The sequence below is a fragment of the Chlorocebus sabaeus genome, chromosome 12 (assembly GCF_047675955.1).
Source record: "Chlorocebus sabaeus isolate Y175 chromosome 12, mChlSab1.0.hap1, whole genome shotgun sequence".
NCBI lineage: Eukaryota > Metazoa > Chordata > Mammalia > Primates > Cercopithecidae > Chlorocebus > Chlorocebus sabaeus.
Window position 1 is genome coordinate 3,588,978 of NC_132915.1, and position 18,784 is coordinate 3,607,761.

The window sequence follows — 18,784 nt, forward strand, 5'->3', positions numbered from 1 at the left end:
GCAACTGTTAAGTAACACTAATCTTGAATGAAATAGTTTTAAAATTGAATGTAATAGCAAAACAAACAAACAAACAAACAAAACAAAAAACCCACGATAGACAAAACATCAACTTTAAACAAACGCTTGCACTCGCACAACCCGGGCTCACTGGCCTCGCCTTGCACCTGGCCCGGTTTCCCAGCTTGGTTCTCCGCAAGGCAGAATTCCTAGCAAAGTCAAAGAGTGCGCGCGTCTGCCCGAGTACACGTGGAAGAGTTAGTTCTGCTCCATCTTCCCTTTTTGAAATCAAACAGGACAGGATTTTCCTGGGTGCGGACACTGTGCTCAGTGACTGGCGGAATGATAAAGCCTGGCGTTCTCCACCTGCAGGCGGAGGCTGACGGCGCAGTCTTTGGTGCGAGTCCGTGCACCGCGGCCGCCCCGGCCCGGTGGGAGGGAGGGACGGAGGGACGGAGGGAGGTACCCGTGTAACGGGAGGAGAGCGCCGGGGGAGCTGGGGCGCCTGTCCCGCTCGCCTCTTGACTCGCGTGGCCACCAGCCGCCTACACCTAGTGTCTGGGAAGCCTCCAACCTGCGGCCTCCCAGCCTGGGGCAGCACTGCGCGGACCAGAGTGCTCCAGAAAGCTGCCGCCTGAGTGCGCGGGGCCGACCTCCGAGACGCCGCTGGGGCCGGGCGTGGCTTGGCCGGAGGGTCTGCAGCGCTGAGAGGCTGGGGGTTCTCCCCGTGCCTGAGGAAGAGAGTGAAAGAGACCTGAGGGGAGAGAACAGCCTCGGGGCCGCACGGGGGACTGGCGTGAGACCAGGATAGTCGCAGAGCGGCCATCGCCATGCCCGGGCCTCAGGGCGCCTGGGTGAAGTGAGCATGCCTCGGTAGCCTGGGTCTCGGTAGTCAGCACCTTGAGGTGCTACCTCAAGGTGCTGCTCCTTCTCCCCACTCAGACTTGGAGCCCCGTAGGAGCAGGAAATCCACGTAAGTACAGCCAATGGTTTAAAACTTGCCCTAGACTATCTGGAAAACTATTTTTTATTATCAGTAATATTTGAAAGTGGAATTGCAGAACATGTTCCTTAACGTTAAAGAACCTTGAAAAAAGATCTATTGAATTGCAACCCAAAAACGAAGATTTTGTTTACAATACACTTTCCTCTTCTAGGGGAGTTTAAGATATACCATGTGTTTTTGTGTCCGGAATTGGTGAGTTCTTGGTCCTGCTGACTTCAAGAATCAACCGGCTGACCCTCACGGGGAGTGTTACTGTTTTCTAAGGTGGTGTGTCCAGAGTTTGTTCCTTCAGATGTGTCTGCAGCTTTTTCTTTCTGGTGGGTTCATGGTCTTACTGACTTCAGGAGTGAAGCTGCAGAACTTCACAGTGAGTGTTACAGCTCTTAAGCTGGCACATCTGGAGAGTTATTTGTTCTTCCCGGTGGGTTCATGGTCTTGCTGGCTGCAGCAGTGAAGTTGCAGACCTTCACAGCGTGTGTCTCGCAACTCATGAAAGCGGTATGGACGCACAAAAAAACACAGCAGCAAGATTGTAAAGAGCAAAAGAAAAAATGCCTTCACCACATAGAGGGGAACCTGAGCAGGTTGCCACTGCTGGCTGGGGCAGTCTGCTTTTATTCCCTTATCTGATCCTGCTGATTGGTTCGTTTTACAGAGAGCTGATTGGTCCATTTTAACAGAGTGCTGATTGGTGTGTTTACAATCCTTTAGCTAAACATAGTGCTAGACAGAGAAGTTCTCTAAGTCCCCACTAGATTAGCTAGCTACAGAGCAGTGATTGGTGCATTTACAAACCTTGAGCTAGACACAGGGTGCTGATAGGTGTGTTTACAAACCTTGAGCTAGACACAGAGTGGTGATTGGTGTATTTACAATCCCTTAGCTAGACATAAAGGTTCTCCAAGTCGCCGCTAGACTCAGGAGCCCACCTGGCTTCATCTTGTGGATCCGGAACTGGGGCTACAGGCGGAGCTGCCCGCCTGTACTGGGCAGTGCGCCCACACTTCTCAGTCCTTGGGCGGTTGGTGGGACTGGGTGCTGGAGAGGGGGGCGGCACTCCTAGGGGAGGCTTGGGCCAGGCAGGAGCCCATGGCGGGGGGCGGGAGGCTCGGGCATGGCGGGCTGCAGGTCCCAGCCCTGCCCCGTGGGGCGGAAGCTGAGGCCTGGCTAGAATTTGAGCGCAGCGCAGGCGGCCCGCACTGCTGGGGGACAGGGCACACCCTCCGCAGCTGCTGGCCCCGGTGCTAAGTCCCTCACTGCCTGTCGCAGGTGGCCCCAGGCTGCTCCACCCCCGCGGAGTCCACGCCCACCCTGACTCTCGCTGGGCCCAGCCCCGGTTCCCGCCCAGGCCTCTCCCTCCACACCTCCCCGCAAACAGGGCACCGACTTTGGCCAGCCTAGAGAGGGCCTCCTACAGTGCAGCGGCGGGCTGAAGGGCTCCTTAGGCGTGGCCAGAGTGGGCGCCGAGGCCGCGGAGGCGCGGAGAGCGAGCGAGGGCTGCAAGGGCTGTCAACATGCTGCCACCTCTCATTTTGACTTTTTAATCTATGTACTTGAATATTCATTGAGAAAGTAGACGTTTTTGTAAAACCTGAAAAGAAATCTTAGAGATTAGCCTGCAAATGCTGTCATTTAATCCTTTTTCGGATTGTAATATGTTGTAGGAATTAAGAAGAACAGAAAAAAAACCTGGCAGACAATACATGATACTGCATCAACTTAGATGTTAGCAGCTTACAGTTTTGCAAACCTTGGCATCTTCAGAGTTAAGATGCTAATTAACTTCCATGCACTATAGGGACAGAGTGAAACTAAATTTAAGAACCACAAAGTAATAACCTGCCTTAACTACTAAGGGAATAACACTTGGACACCCCTGCCAGGGGCTCGGTTTCTCATAGTAGAAAGTTCTTGCTTAAAGACAAAACTCAGCCAGTCATTTAAGTGATCTTGAAAATTACTCCTCTCTGGATGCTAATATTTTACATTATTTAATTTGTCATTGAGTTCCCTGGTTTTTTATGTTCCTTAATTTGGTAAACACCTAGGAAGCCTTTATTTCTAGAATGGGCTGTGATTCTAATATAATGATGATATTCCAGACAGTTGAGCAAAACATAATGTACCCATATTTTATCACACATAAAAATGTTTACACAACATTACACTTTTTTTTTTTTTTTTTGGAGTAAATCTCTATCAGGGAGTTGTTTTTCTTTCTTGATTAATCGAACCATGAGATTAGAGTTTTTAAAATGTCTTCCTCCTTCTGCCAAAATCCCTTTATTTTTCTTTCAGTGGCATCTCCCGGCTCTCAGCCTCAGCCCCCTCCTACCAAAATCTCCTTTGAAATAAGTTCCAATAATTGCTAGTGGCCATGTTTGGAAATTTAGATTAGTGCAGAATAACCAAGGGTAGCTTTCAGCAGTTCTCCTAAGCTGTCATGAAAAGTTCGCCGTAGCTCAGTGCTGTTCTACCTGCTGGCTCAAGCCTGGGTTCTTCACACACAGGGCACACACATGGGTTCATGCACTCACTTTGCATCACGATTCAGCTGTGCCTCAGTTAATCCTACACTTGGTGTGCCCCTCTCAAAAACAAGCTCTGGACTCCTTTCGTCAGATGCTGTACCATGTTTCAGATTCAACTTTAATCTGCTTTTGTGAGAAGGCTTTGTTAATAAGACGTGGTTACTTACATCAAATCAAAATCCTTGGGTCTTGTAATGGAAACTGCTGTTTCACTTAAATAAATACATAAATTGAATTATAGAAACGCATGCTAGAGTAATTCACCAAACTGACAAAATACAACAACAAAATAAGTCACTAGAGGTCACTCTTACTATTGAATAAACAGGGCTTCAAAAAGACCTTCCTGGAGAAAAGCAAAGCAATGAAATCTGAGTGAGACCCTGGCACCACCTTTCCTGTTTTTGTTGCATAGTTGTGATTATTTTTTATTCTCAGGATTAGTTGTATTGATAGTCATTTTGCTTGGAATCCAGTGGAAGGATTGCAAAGCCCATAGAAATTAAGCTCTTCTCATTTACAGTGAACATTCTTCTTGGAGGAGGGGAGGGCAGGGACAGATGTTCCGAATGGACTTAGCACCAGACGGGGCTCTTGCCAGTCACTGAGTGACACTTAGAATTTCAATACTAGTTTTGTGGGTGTTTTCAGTCTTCTTTCATTGATGAAACTTAATATCCTCATATCTAATAAATTTTACTAATTTTAAATTACCTTTTAGATCAAGTAATTCTTCCAGATAAAACTATGTAACTATAATAATGGGACCATCTTGAATACTAAGAAGAAAGTCAATAAGGACATTGAAAAGTTTCCTTCTCATGTAGACACCATGAGTTGCTCACGTTATTCACAGCTGGTTTTCCAGAAGCACATTGGCCACCCACCAAGGCAGCCTGTTGATGATGGCATGAAATGGCTCTTCATGAGAAGAGCTCTCTAGGCCGGGCGCGGTGGCTCATGTCTGTAATCCCAGCCCTCTGGGAGGCCGAGGTGGGTGGATCACCTGAGGTCAGGAGTTCGAGGCTAGCTTGGCCAACATGGTGAAACCCTGTCTCTACTAAAAATAAAAAAAATTAGCCGGGCATGGTGGCAGGCCCCTGTAATCACAGCTACTCAGTAGGCTGAGGCAGGAGAATTGCTTGAACCTGGGAGGTGGAGGTTGCAGTGAGCTGAGATGGCACCATAGCACTCCAGCCTGGGCAACAAGAGCAAAACGCAAAACTCCATCTCAAAAACAAAACAAAACAAAAAACTCTCTAAACATTTGGCATTTTAGGGATTATGTGCAGTTTATCTGAATGTTATTTGACCCGACAATACATGGGAAAACTTTGTTAGGAGGATTCTGCGTGAGGGGAACTATTTTCCTAACTTCAGTGCCTGTAGACTTGCTCTTTGTTTGTTTAGACTATTTTGAATCATCCTGCATACGCTTCATCTTTTTGAAGATACAGTATCCAGAAAGGACTGCATTCTTTGCATTTTATGATAGTTACTGTTAATATAAAAGCAATAAATGTGTCACCTGTTTTTCCACTGAACTTTTCAGTGGAAGTGGGTGTAAAATTCTGAGGACAGACACTAGAGTCTTGCATTTTCTTTATGTTGTTTTTATCTGTTTATCCTTCACCAAAGGACGGGAACAAAGACTTGAACACATCTCTTCATGTTAAAATCATCCTTGTGACTCTGCCGTTTCTTTCTGAATATGAAGACATTGTGATGCGGGAGAAGGGGTGTGGGGAGAATCTGACTTCCATTGTAGCTTAGATTAATCCATATTTGTGCCTTATAATAAGAGTTGGATTAGTCACAATTTATCTAAGAGTTCTTTTCTGACTCTATCAATTTGTCTCCCTGCCTGAGAGTGAGTGAAAGGTCACTTACTGCTCTCATTGAGTCCCTGAAAATAACAGGAAGAATCAAGAGAATGATTGAACTCTGGGCACTGATCCCAGGGATACACAAACAAATGGCTGGACAGATGTTGCAGAAATTCCTGTAATTGGTAAAATGCTGAATAATAGCCTTTGATGTAACTTTTCAGTGGGTTAATTTAAATTCATTACTTAGCCTAAAACACTTTTACTTTTAATTGCCTCAATTTTTTTCCCCTAAATGGTTAGGTTTTTCAAGTTTGCCAGACAGCCTGGGGAAAGAAGGGTAAGTCTACTATAAAGTGTGTGTGGGTTTGTTAGGAAACTCACTTGTGATGTGAAATGTGTCAGGAAAGATATCTCACAGAGTATAGGAATAATTATTTTTGCAGATGTTTCATTTTGGACCTTTTAGTAATACCATTTAAAGAGAAATTCTGCAGATGAGTAACAGACTCTTAATTTTAGTGTCAAATGGTACTGTATAAAAAATGGAGTTCAGGCTGAGCACAGTGGCTCACTCCTGTAATCCCAGCACTTTGGGAGGCCAATGCGGGTGGATCACTTGAGGTCCGGAGTTTGAAACCAGCCTGGCCAACATGGTGAAACCCCGTCTCTACTAAAAATACAAAAAAAGTAGCCAAGCATGGTGTTAGGTGCCTGTAATCTCAGCTACTTGGGAGGCTGAGGCAGAAGAATTGCTTGAACCTCGGAGGTGGACGTTGCAGTGAGCCAAGATTGTGCCACTGCATTCCAGCCTGGGTGACAGAGTGAGACTCTGTTTCAAAAAGAAAAAAAAAATGGAGTTCAGATGCCTTTTTTCATTTTCACCAAACTCTATACAAACATTACGGAGCATAAGTAGCCCGTGGAAATGATAATCAATTCCAAGACATTGGTTCGATCATGAAAAAAAAAAAATCCAATTACTTGGTATTCTGCTTCCTCTTCCTCTCCCCTTCTCTTTTTGAACAGTTGAGTCCAAAGTCTTTCAGTTCAGCTTAGGCATCCATGCTGGGTAGTGGGGAGGCCCAGGGCCATGGTGGAGCATTCAGAAACCAGCAGGGTAAGATGAGCATCCACAGCATAGCAAGGATGGGGACCTGGAGAGACAGGAGACAGCACTGGTGGTGACCTATAGCAAGTTGTCAGAGGTTGAGTGGGGTGAGGAAGGCGGCATTCCAGATTGACAGAGACTAAGAAAACAAAGGCAACTAAATACTATTCTGTGTTAAATGCTTATGTTATAAAGGACATGATTGGGAATTGGTGAAACTTGAATAAGATTTGCGGATTAAATATTGGCACTTTATCCATGATGACTGTGATGATCATATTGTGGTTATATAGGAGAACATCTTTGTTGTAGGAAATGCACATTGAAGTATTCAGGGGTGATACAGCATGTTAGCATAGTTCTTCCACGTTTTCTGTAAATTTGTTTCAAAATCAAATGGTTACTTTAAAAAACATTAAAAATTGTGTTTAAAGGAAACATGGACCAATAGAAAAACTCAAAATAAGTAAATGTAGTTAAATTGATGAATTTTACCTAAGCAATATAGATTAAAAATAGAGGCTGAAAAAAACAAACAATTCTTGAGAAATAACAGTTCATTTATGTATGACTCTAAATCGAACTAGCCTGCACTTCTGAATGAAAAAGGTGTAATTGGCCTTGGGATTGTTCCCCATTCTTTTTGGGAAGTTTATTGCCTAGAACATCTGTATCATCTTCGAGGTACTTTTTACAGCTTGGATATCTGAATGAACCCTCAGACTGACTGTCGCCTGGTCTTCTGGAATGGGCTTCCGCACCTTTGATGAGACTCTTCACTGGAAGGTTGCTTGCCCCTCGGCTGGGTTGCTCCACGTTGTAAGAGCATGTGCCAACGCTTGGTTGTACATGATTGTGCATATGTCAAGTCTGCTCTGTCACTGTAGAAAAAATATTCCTTTTCCACTTGACATATAAAGCATATAATTGTTTTAAATGCCTTTTGTCAAGGATTTCATATATCTGCTTGACATGATATAGTATAAAAGGAAAGTGTGAAATTCATTACTTACTATGATATCCTTTACAGACCTACAGTAAATCTAGTTTTCTAAAAAATTGAGTATATATTTAGCTTGGTTACATTTTCATAATGAAATGACTACTCTGGTAATAAAAATTTTAAAATATCATAAAGTAGGGGCTAAAAAATGATACTACATATGTTCCAGTTAATGAAAATGTTTGTTGGAATAATACGAAGAGTGATTGAAACCTAAAAACATTTGAGACTTTAAAATAGTTTTAACCTTATAACTACAGGATTATAATTTAAGGAGCATACCTACTTAAAAAGGCAGCAATTAAAATTATTGCTAAGAATTAAACCAAGAAGACATGATCTAATATGTATTGCCTGGGCTGTGGTTTGAATTACTTTTGATTAAGTATAATCACATTTTTTGAGAGCATCAAAACAGAGGATATTACTTGCTTCTAATTCACACATGTGTTTATGAACCATTGGCAATTAAGGCATTTGCAATTGAGGCCTTAAGAAAATTTTAGGTTAAAATCAACATATTGGCCAGGCACGGTGGCTCACGCCTGTAATCCCAGCACTTTGGGAGGCTGAGGAGGGCAAATCACGAGGTCAGGAGATCGAGACCATCCTGGCTAACACGGTGAAACCCCGTCTCTACTACAAATACAAAAAAATTAGCCAGTTGTGGTGGCAAGTGCCTGTTGTCCCACCTACTTGGGAGGCTGTAGCAAGAGAATGGCATGAACCCAGGAGGCGGAGCTTGCAGTTAGCCGAGATCATGCCACTGCACTCCAGCCTGGGCGACAGAGCAAGACTCCATCTCAAAAAAAAACAACATATTGAGTTATGCCTTAGAACTCTGTATATGCTTATACTTTTTATACTTTACAAAATTTTGAATATATAACGTATAATATTATATTTTTCCAGGAAATATATAACTTGTAGTTCCTTGACTTATTTTGTAACTAAACCCCATGGAAAAAAAGTGTATTGAATCTCATTGTTTCTCGGGCAAATGTAGAGTTAGGGAAATGGTAAACATACATATTGGGAATCTTTTAGAAGGCTTGGACTTGGTAGCTCAAATCTTCTACAACCTTGAGCTTCAACTTTCTGGCCAGCTCAGGAAATCTCTTCACTGTCCTTTCAATGCAAAGCCAATGTTTATGGAACACTAGACCGAAATAGAAAGGTTTCTTTGGAAACTGAGCAAGCAAGTGAATTAGTCTTTGAGTAACTTCCTAAGAACGCTTAGGAAGGCGCTGCCACATTACACTGTGAGGAGCCCGTTAGCCCAGCACTGGCCAGAGTAAAAGGAGAGCCAAGAAGTACAACGCAGGGCAGAGGACGTGACCCGCCACAGTGTAGTTGATAACCATAGGGCACCTGTCTACAGAAGGAGTCCATGTATTTATTCAGTTTTAACACATTTACGTTAAGGAAGCAAGTTTTGCCTTCATGCTGATTTCACGGTTACATTTTTCAATATTAGATTCAAACTCTCAAGAAAAGCACACCAGCATCTTCAGTTTTTCTCCTCGGCTTTTCTGAGTTACTAATTCCCTTCCGCATTTGTCCTGCCCCCATGGTACTGTCTTCCCTCAGCCAGGTATGTAACATTTTTCCTATCACCACGTCTTTGTATATTTTTTTTCCTGAAAAATCCACAATACCTTTTCCCTAATTTCTCTTGGAATACTACAAACCAAACTGTATGATGCCTCTCCTGACCACACTTCCTCACTTTCATTACTCTTTTCATGGAAAATCCACAATAGGTACCTTTATGGGCCTCTCTTATTACACTGGACTTATTGTATAGCAGTAGCTTTTGCATATATCACTGTCACATGACTGTGATATAATTGAGAGGTATTTTGTATCACCAGCACCTAGCACCATGCCCAGAATATGATCAGTAGTCAGTATCTATAGAATGTGAATAAATGGGTGGCTACCTCAGATTCATGGAAACACAGGGAATGATGAGACTGAAGTAATGGGTCAGCAGAGTTATAGCATTCAGGGTAGTATTATAAAAATAAAACTGAGAAGCCAACTTTGACCTAAAAGCCCCTTTACTTTTACAGTTGGCATTTTGAATTCAAATATAGGTATTTATCACCTACAACTGTCATTTACCATTTAATTAGACTCAAACTGCCTTCCAACCTGTCAGAGTAATGTGGACCCAGATTCTCTTTTTTAACCACCACTCCCCAAATTTCCTTTATAGCCTCTGTGTGAGAGAAATAGATTGAATAGGATATACATAGGAGATTTACTATAAAGAACTGGCTTGTGTGGTTATGGAGCCTGGGAAATCTCGTCTGCGGGGTGAGCTGGCAGGCTGGAGATTGAAGGAGAGTTGACGTTCTGTTTGAAGGCCGACAGGCAAGAAGAGCTGCTGCTGCAGATGAATTCTAGAGAATTCTCTCTTTTCTGGTGGTGATAGGGGGTCAGTCTTTGTGTTCTATCCAGGCCTTCAGCTGATTGGATGAGGCCCATCCACATATGGAGGGCAGTGTGTTTTACTCGACCAATTAAATTGTTAATCTCCTCCCAAAACACCCTTGTAGAAACATCCCTAATAATGTTTGACCAAATATCTGGGACCCCTGGCCTAGTCAAATTGACACATAAAATTACCCATCACATCATCCGTACTTTTGATTAATCAAATTGCCTTTACAAGGAGACAGCTAATAAGTCAGCAAACAAACCGAATGCCAGTGCTGAAGCTGCGCTTTTCCGCCCGTTGCTCAGGCATTTCCTCTCCCGGGATCACCTCATGTCTCAGACCTCCGCAGCAACTCAGAGGTCACCTCCTTCCTTTTAGTGCTTCCACCCAGAACTTCTCTCATTATTCTGTGAAATATATATTGAGACTAGAAGATAAACTCCTTTTGAATTTGTAAAGAAAAAGTAACATTTTCTTATATCTGCATCACTCATCGTGGGCTGCAATCCCTTCTTGTCAGCATTCATTTTGTATTTCACCATCTGAAGAGTTCCCTTTTCAGGTGGTGGGAACCTAAGAAAAGTTGTCTTTCTATTTTCTTATCCTTATGAGCTTTGTCAAAGAGTGCAGCTTCTTCTGGCTTTTCTTATGAGTGTACAAAAAATCTCTTTGATTGCATTTAGCAATTTTTACCAGTCTTAATTTGTTCTGGGCTTTAACTCACTTCGCTTTATACTGCCTCATTTTAATGTTTCTTTTCATTAGAAGTATTTTTTTTTTTTTTTTTTTCTGATATGGAGTCTTGCTCTGTCACCCAGGCTGGAGTGCAGTGGCACGATCTCGGCTCACTGCAACCTCTGCCTCCTGGGTTCAAGCAGTTCTCCTTCCTCAGCCTTCTGAGTAGCTGGGATTATAGGTGCCTGCTACCACACCTGGCTAATTTTTGTATTTTTACTAGAGACGGTGTTTCATCATGTTGGCCAGGCTGGTCTCAAACTCCTGACCTCGTGATTCGCCCACCTCGGCCTCCCAAATGTGCCCAGCCTCATTGTAAATATTCTTTCTTTGTTACTTTGCCCATTTCTCTCTTCTTCAGTGGATTTTTTTTTTTTTTATGGATTTCATCTGGGTAGCTTTTCATAGTTGATGAACGATGTTGTCCTCAATCATAACAACAGTGTCTCTTTGTATAGTGGTTGCTCGGACGTCTACAAGGTAGTATGACGTAACATTTCCCGTTGTGTTCTAAATACGCATATCTTTTTAAGTTAAAAAATTGAAGTTGAAGCTGCCTCTAAAGTCCCACACATAGCTTGAAATAATAGAGTTGAAATAAAACATATTGCCATGGGATAATGCCTACTGTTTTCCTAAAGTTTTGAAATTATCTGTTTGATGTCTCCAGTGAACATTAGTCTATTGACAGGGCTCCTTCCTTGGGCACAATAAATTCTAAGATGTTCTGGTTATTTTATCAAAGATTCTGACACTGCCCCCTTACTAACCGTGTTAGAGCCAAGTACAGAGTAGTCAACAAGGTGTGATAATTTGCAGGTTTATTACTTTGGGCTGGAAAAATATCTAGCTGATGTCAGTGGTCTTGCTGGGATCTCTCTTCAGAATGCAATGGGAGTGCATCTCTTAACTCTTACTTCAGTATCACTGAAGTCCTCTTTCTTCAGCTCCCAGATGCTCTGTAGTGCTCTGGCCTGTGAGGTCATGAGGTCCCTTTAAGATGTTATAAGTTTAACACAGTCTTCTTTCCATCCCTCTGTAACATGTCTTGGGAAGAAGCCATATTCTTCTCATACCTTATGTTCTCATTCAGACCTCAATTCTGTCAACTCTCAGAGATGCATAGAAAGAATTATTATTATTTTTAATTTCTGTGGTTACGAAGTAGGTGTAGATATTGACGGGATACATGAAATGCTTTGATACAGGCTTGTAATGTGAAATAAGCATCATGAAGAATGGAGTATCGTCCCCTCAAGCATTTATCCTTTGAGTTGCAAACTATCCAATTACACTCTTTAAGTTATTTTAAACTGTACAATTAAGTCATTATTGATTATAATCACTCTGTTGTGCTATCAAACACTGGGTCTTATTCGTTTTTTTTTTTTGTACCCGTGGAAAAATCATTTATTGTCCTTTATTAGCAGCCCATCTTTATCTCTTATATTCCCATAACTGTGGATACATTCATAATAACAGTTATTAGTGATAACATCTCCACGTGACTTGCTTTTTAAATTATATGCACCTGTGGTGTTGTATGTTTTCTGTGTCGTGTCTGATGTCTTTCTGCAGGACTTAATTTTGTTATTTGGTTTCCTCTCTTTCTACTTAGCAGTAAGTCTCAGAAAAAAATAGGTTCGTCTTATTCTCATATTATATACTTTAGCCAAAAATCTGTAGTTTAAAAATAGGTATTCAATTTGTCACAGAAGTATAATTTAACTACATAGCAAGAAATTTAGAAATAAACAGAAAGAGAACAAGACCATCTATCCAGCTTCCTCAGGGACAAGGAGCTGATCTACGTTGAATCCCTTGTGTGTTTCTGGAGCTGTGTTTGTTGGATTTAACGCCCATTGTCTCATCTTAACCCAGCAGGTCTCTTTGTCCATTATCTTCTCAAATACAGGTTTTCCCATCCCATCTCCTACGTCTCTCCATGTGTCTAAATAGTCCTTGTGGCCAGGCACGGTGGCTCACATCTGTAATCCCAGCACTTTAGGAGGCTGAGGCGGGCGGATCATGAGATCAGGAGTTGAGACCCGCCTGGCCAGTATGGTGAAACCCCGTCTCTACTAAAAATACAAAAATTAGCTGGGTGCGGTGGCGGGCACCTGTAGTCCCAGCTACTTGGGAGGCTGAGGTGGGAGAATTGCTTGAACCCGGGAGGCTCAGCTTACAGTGAGCTGAGATCGCGAACTGCACCCCAGCCTGGCGACAGGGTGAGACCCTGTCTCAAAAAAAAAAAAAAAAAAAAAAAAGTCCTTATATTTATTGTCGTAATGACTATAGAGTAGATAATCAAATTAGAATGCTTAAATTTATGTAAACTTTCCTCTAGTTCATCATTTGTGTTGTGTCTTTTGTAGTTCTCATAGAATAAAGTCCTTGGTCCTGCTATGTTAAAATTGGTATGCTGTTGTTATAACTTGATATTTGTAGTGCTGTAAGTCATTTGAAAACACCAGTGTCAGGAGGTATTCAGTGTTCCTATGCTAGGTTTTCTTTAACAAGTCAAAATGACATCTGGAAGGAGAGACAAAATGTAACCCCTATCTCCTACCCTCTTCTGTTCCTATCCAGTAATTTATAGAATTTAAACCTATTCCTATGTGTCTTCTTCCAAGCCTCATCTGTTCCCACAGGTAGACTATAGGAATTGTCTGTCATGTCCCAGGAACCAGACACTCATCAGCTGGTCATGCCAGTGTCTCTTCCTCACCCCAGAATCATCAGTCAGCAAGCAAGGCTCCGCGCTGGGGAGTGAGGTTCTCCTGTACCCTCTCATCCCCATCTGCCGCTGCATGTGGCTGCTGTGTGGCTCCCCATGAGTGAGGTGCTGCTCCTTCTCCAGAGGTGTAATTCATTTTCCATGAGACAGACCTCAGTATTTCAGAAGAGTAAACCTTACTGTGGCCTTCACACATGTGAGAAGACTTCAGAGCAGAGACAAAATGTGATTTGAGCTCCGAAGATAATAAATGATGAGAACTCGCAGACAGGAGGGGCTGCAGTGTCATCGGGTGAGCGGTCAAGGAGCGTTGGTGCCTGCACCCTACATTCGGGAAACAGTGAGAAGACCACTCCGATTAAAGGAGGAAGCGCATCTAGGAAATGTGTAGGGGATTCGGCTGTAGTGCAAAGAGGACAGGAAACAGGTGGTGGAGGGAATTAAATGCCAGGACCTGAACTTTGAATTTCAGGACGGGTGCAGTGGGGATCCACTGGAGCTGGTTGATATGGCTGTTTGTGTGACTTGCACTCAGCGATAGTTTAAAACCGTTTCTGCTATGGTGATATGTGAGGTGTGTGTGTGTGCGGCTGGGGAGAGTCAATAAGTAAACATTGGCTATAAAGATTAGTTAGGTTGTTAACATGAGGACCTAGAGTGAGATGATGATAATGATAATGGAAAAGCTGCCATATACACACAAAAAGCACATAATCCTTGGCAATATGTTGGCTGTAGAGGGAAGATAAGTGTAGGGGCTCAGGACAGTGTACTTATTGAGCATTTTTCGGTTGCAGGTGACCAAAATCTCAAATCAAGTAGGCTTGAACAATAAAGGGAATCAGAGTGTCTTGATTCAAGCCAGGCTGAATGTGGGTAATCAGATTATTTCATCAGCCGTCTGCCTCTTTCCTTCTTGCAATTTTGTTTTTGTCTACAACTGGCCTAATTCTTGGGCAGCTCTGTCTATGCCGTGCCTTCAGGCATACTGTTTAGCATCTTAGAAGTGTGACTGTTTTCCTTTATTTCTGTTCTTAGCAATGTTCAGTTCTACATATATTATGCCTTTATTTGTTTATTCTACTCAGTAGGATAAGCTTTACAGGAGCAGAGACCTTTTCTGTTGTTTGTGGTTATATCCCCAGAACGTAGGGGAACACCTGGCACAGTACAGGTTTTCAACAACTATTTGTTGAATGAATGAATGGGTATTTCTCCCAAGAATTCAAGCCGAAAGTCCCAGGTTCTGCTCTCATTCATTCAGCGTGGGCTTCCTGACCATCCCAGAACCAGTCGTTTCCCACCAGTCGTGGGACAGGCATGGCGTTCAGTTGCCAGGCCTGAGTCGTGTCCCCCTGCTGGCCCCGGGTGGTAGAGTGAGCCCCCTTCATACCCCAAGGAGTGAGATGTAGGGAAGGCAGTGACTGAAGATAATCGAATGGAGATTAAGACCATGTAAAACAGAAGTTTTTATGTGGAAGAAAGTAGATTTTTACACTGACCATCACTGCTTATGTTCACACTTTATGTGAGTAAAGTGTGCTTTTCTGAAGCATTCCCTTTAGATAGCAATGTGTGGATCAATTCAGATCCATAACAAGATGGACTTTCAGTATCTGCTAAATAAAGGCTTTATTTAATCTCATTAAGACAATGTTAAGGTACATTAAGAACTGAAACGACAGGTGGTAAAATGGGAAGAATGGAATAGCGCTGTATCCAGATGAACATCCAGACGGGGCCTGCAGAAGGTATGGGCACCACCTTCCCTGTTTGTGATTCGATTCCTGAGGCAGTCCTCCGTACTGACTCAATGTGTGGAACCAGAGAGAAGCCTGCTGTGGAGTTAATGAATTTGACCTAATCGAGACAGTCTGAGAAAGGACAGGAATCTTTTTTTTTTTAAGAAAGTATAAGTTTTCTATATCTCTGTGATAACACAGTAACCAACTGTTGAACTCTTTAATAGTAGGCTTTGTGTTTTTCTGATAATTTGAAGCTGGTTAAGGTGCTGTCCTCTCATATTAGCAGTTCTGCAGCCCCTTCCCCTCTCCTTCCATCCTTAGGTTCCACCGACACAGTGATTAGCTCCTTTCACAGTGAGGAGCAAGTGCAGCCACCGAGCACGGGCAGAGCCACAGCCTGGCAGAGTGGTTTAGCGTCATGAAACCCTTCTCAGAACAAATCGTGTATCTGTGCGGTTCAAAGTGGATGTTAATCTTATTTTCAGTGGAACTCTCCTGCGTTTCCCCTAAAATATCAAATATGCAATTCCATATAAACAGTGTGTTCATTTCCTATGGCCCTAGTGAAAAATGACCACTAACTGGCAGATTAAAACAACAGAATTTATTCTGTCATAGTGTGGAGACCAGAAGTTCTGCATCAGTATCCGTAGTCCAAAATCAAGATGGGCCACACTCCCTACGGAGGCTTTAGGGGGAATTCCATTCTTTGTTCCGGCTTCCTGTGGTTGCCCGCATGCCTCGCCTTGTGGGCGCCTCACTCCGGCCTTTGCCTCCGTCTCCACACCCTCTTCTCTTTTGTGTGGGGCTCTGTTCATCCTCACCTTTATCTCTCTTACAAGGACAGTTCTGATGGTATTTAAGATCCGCCAGATAATTCAAGATAATTTCAACTTAGGGTCTTTGATCACATCTGGAGAACCTTACCTTCTAAAGTAACCTTCACAGGGTCCCGGGATTGGGGCATAGACATATCTTTGGGAGCCATTGTCAGCCTGTCCTAACACACGGTAAGATTCATCTCTGATAAAGGCATTCAGCCACAAGTGCAATGTGGTTTGGTCTTTTAATAAAGTCCTTTAAGTAATACTACAATGAATTCAGAGCTCCATCTGAAGATGCCAGAAGGTGTCCTCATTTGAATGTAAGGCTCCTCCCCATAGGGTCAGTTGTCTCCCCTCCTTTCAGCTTTTCCCATTTTCTCTGCAGATATGGACAAAATATGAAATGATTATCTCAGAATTGCCATGAATTAGCAATAGATGAACTGTTACCAAGTCTGACATCTACACTAGCATTTAAAATTGACCACATTCACTAAGGCGTTTCCTATATTTTTATTTCCATGTGTTTATACCCAGGGAGACCCATTGGTGGTCTGATACGAGGCAGGCTGATCTTCATTCTCTTTGTTTTGTTTTTAAGCCTGGTACATTCCTTTTTTTTTAATTTTTTTGAGATGGAGTCTTGCTCTGTCGCCCAGGCTGGAGTGCAGTGGCACCATCTTGGTTCACTGCAAACTCTGCCTTCCAGGTTCACCCATTCTCCTACCTCAGCCTCCAGAGTAGCTGGGACTACAGGCACCTGCCACCACACCCGGCTAATTTTTTTTGTATTTTTAGTAGAGACGGGGTTTCACCATGTTAGCCAGGATGGTCTCGATCTCCTGACCTTGTGATCCACCCGCCTCGGCCTCCCAAAGTGCTGGGATTACAGGTGTGAGGCAATGCACCAGCCCTAAGCCATTCTTTAGTACAGCAAAATAACTAGGCAAGAAACATTCTTGATTCTCGGTTGAACTAACTGCTGGCCTGTGCCATATATAGATATTAACTATGTGCCCCAGTCATGTTAGGTGATAGCATGTCTAGTGCAAAAGAGCATTAACCCTTTCCTTGTTCTCACACATGCCATATTCCTAAAAATCTGAAAACAATGGAAAAAAAAATCTAAAACAACTTGGTTTGCTTGCACTCTGATCCTTCCCTAAGTTCAGATAGCAAGATGGAGTGAAGAGTGAAAGCACGCCCCTTTGCCCTGGAGCAGATAGTGGCAGTGTGCTCCTCTTGACACTCCCGGGAAGCAGGCCACAGGTGTGTGGAGCTGTGTTCGCTGTGAAGTGGATTCAGCCTGATAACATGGAATGAATGCTGCTGTTGAAATCAAAGCCAGATGTAATCCTGCCCACACTCTGTGATAGCTGTCCTACCTCCAGAGAGTCCTTTCTTCTTCCTAGACTGTAGTTTCTCATTTACAAATTAAGAGTGTGGGGCTGGAATCATGTCTAGGTCCCTTCCAACTATCTCACTGCAGATTCCAGGATTCTCACTGCAGCTCCTTTGCGTGTGACCATGGTGCTTGATTGCTCTGCCATGTCATGTGGCTTTTTGTGAGCATCTTTACCACTTGATTAGGGAGGAATTTGTGGGATAGCATTTTAGAAAAGTGAACTTCATGGAGGTCGCCATGTTTATAGTCATTGTAATGGTGTGGATGAAATTTAAACTATCTTGTAAGTAAAGAAAACTTAGACAATGGCGACTAATCCAGGGACTGGAGAGGTTGTCACATCCTTGTTAACTATTGGCAGTGTTTCCTTTAAAACAGCAGCTTTTTGCATGTTAGCAAAGCGAGCGTACATTGCTCATTGCCATGAGAGGTGACAACATGAAGATGGTATGTCCTGCAGATACATTGATCCTTTTCTCTGTTTTCTCCTAGGGTTTTCCAGGAAACACAAACGCAGACAGTGTGGTGCACTACAGACTCCAACCTCCCTTTGAAGCCAGGTTCCTGCGCTTTCTCCCTTTAGCCTGGAACCCCAGGGGTAGGATTGGGATGCGGATTGAAGTGTACGGATGTGCATATAGTAAGTGGCCTCTATTCCCTGTGTGAAATCTCTCAAAGCCAAACTGTGAAAGCCAGTGTCAGCATGAAATGTTGAACTTGACTTTTTCTGTCTTTTTAAATAGCTGGGCAAGTGGAACTGGTTTTTATGGAAACCCTTTAGTGTCTCCCCATGACAAGATGGACTTCAGTTACTGTCTTTTATAGTCGAATTTAGAGGTGGACATGAACTGAAATTTATCTGTCTTTAGATTCCCAGAGTTTAGCAAAGTACTTGCAATATGGTAGGCATCTAATCAAACTAATACAATTCAAACTAAAAACAGATGATGCTATTTTTCTGAAGCTGAGATGACACCCTGTCTGGGAAAACAGGAGTGGTACTGGGGGCAGTGGGGTGATTTCTCACAATCTCTTAGTTCTCTGTGTTTTTCTCTACTAATGTCCTCTTCTGCACAGCATGCTGTTGCTTCACTTGATCTTCACTTGGTGGGAACCTGTGTTTAGTCAGCCTCTTTTCTCATCTACTCCTTGTTATAAAAGTGGAAAGGATGTTATAAAAGTGGAAACGATATGAATATAACACAAACAAAAAGCAGGCAGTGAAAGTATTTGGTGGTACTCAGTGACACAGTTGCCACTTGATGTTCTAGAACATAGTTGTATTCTTTACATTATCATAAAAATGCTTTAAAATTGTTGTCAAAATGGAATAAAATTTAAAAATATCCTTGTATAAAACTGGAGAACAAGTCAAAGAGTAGCCTGGATGGAAATGTCTTAAGTGGCTTCATTTT

The 18,784-nt window shown here is 42.9% G+C and overlaps 1 protein-coding gene across 2 annotated transcripts in view; it reads left to right on the plus strand.

The window, feature by feature from the left end:
* The first annotated feature begins 471 nt into the window (after window positions 1-471).
* Window positions 472-18,784, plus strand: part of ZNF484 (zinc finger protein 484) — a 143,323-nt gene continuing 125,010 nt past the window's right edge. The window contains exons 1-2 of one of the 2 annotated variants that reach the window (XM_037998646.2): window positions 472-973; window positions 17,862-18,009. The gene's annotated coding sequence lies outside the window, so the exon portion shown is untranslated. The remainder of the gene's footprint in view (window positions 974-17,861; window positions 18,010-18,784) is intronic. The other variant, XM_037998647.2, reaches the window with a different exon arrangement.